Here is a 1,216-nt window from a genome sequence, read left to right on the forward strand (position 1 = left end):
GACCATGCGGACAATTTCCATTTCTAGCAGGATTTCACTTCCAAAAGTCATAATGTAATTAAGTCAAGAGCACTGATGATTTTCTGAAAGAATAAATTTACGAATAATTGAACCGTTAAGTTTTATAACAAGCGAGTCAAGAGGGAATTGTTTTCATGAAATATTTGTGATAGTTACCTTAAAGTTCCAAATAATTCAACACAATCATTCAATCTTTGATCAACTTTCAAACTGCCTAAAAAATACAAATAATTGAACAATACAGTTTTATAACAAGCGAGAACCAAGTTGAATTATGTAGAGAAAATTACTTACAACTAGAGCTTCTTCACTCTTTGAAGGTGAATATTTCAATTTATCCTGCTGCAATTAGTGTTTAATGCCTCGGTTTCTGAAAGAGAAAATTATGCCAGAAAATCATTAGTGAAATGAATAAGAAACTGCAACTTGTTTGTCTTCGATTGACAGAAAACCTACCAGGTTTTTGAGTAGTTAATCACAATGTGTCGAGTATATGCAGATTTCTAAGAGGTTTGATGGTAGCTTTAGACTGCGTCCTCTAGTGAGTTGATACCTGTCGACATTGATCAATCAAAAACACTTCATTTTCCGCACTTGATTTAAAGATAAATCTCCTGAAATAAGACAATATAGTTTATAACTGATAAAGCACCACAAATTACAGCAATAAATCAATATAAAACTCACCACTTCTGACTTGTGTTTGTAGAGCGCAATGTTTACTGCAAGTTCAGCTTTATCTTAGACCCTAGAATACAAAAGTTGTATAATTTTGATGATTCGAACTTTGACCAGAATAGAAGTGATTGAAAATTCGCCTTCACTGATTAATGTAGCTTCTAATCAGGAAATGAGTTTATAAATGTACAGTCAAACAGAGACTAGAATCTGTAGAGATATTTACCGGTACCGTATTGGTTTTGAGGATCTAAAGCGATGTCCATCTTAAACAAATGTGAAGTGAATTCCCATTGTTTACTGTTCACAGATTCTATCAAGGGTTCCAGTTATTTCAGCTCCTAAATACAAATTTTAGAAATTGTCAGTGAAGCTGTTATGAAATAAGAGCAGTTTCAAACTAAATCAAAACTCACCATTTTCGTCAATGTTTTTAAGCCAGCGGTATTTGAGGTTGACTGCATTGGGCGCCAAAACCTCCATTGGTCTGTTCACTGAAAATATGTATGGAAAACAT

General features: G+C 33.4%; 1 long non-coding RNA gene across 1 annotated transcript; it reads right to left on the reverse strand.

Moving 5' to 3' along the window:
* Nucleotides 1-483: 483 nt before the first annotated feature.
* Nucleotides 484-981, reverse strand: LOC141913316 (uncharacterized). The gene is made up of 3 exons (XR_012620276.1): nucleotides 926-981; nucleotides 709-769; nucleotides 484-635 (listed from the first exon to the last, which is right to left on the reverse strand). It is a non-coding gene; the product is annotated as an uncharacterized LOC141913316 (long non-coding RNA).
* Nucleotides 982-1,216: the final 235 nt, after the last annotated feature.

The sequence above is a fragment of the Tubulanus polymorphus genome, chromosome 11, assembly GCF_964204645.1.
Source record: "Tubulanus polymorphus chromosome 11, tnTubPoly1.2, whole genome shotgun sequence".
Lineage (NCBI taxonomy): Eukaryota > Metazoa > Nemertea > Palaeonemertea > Tubulaniformes > Tubulanidae > Tubulanus > Tubulanus polymorphus.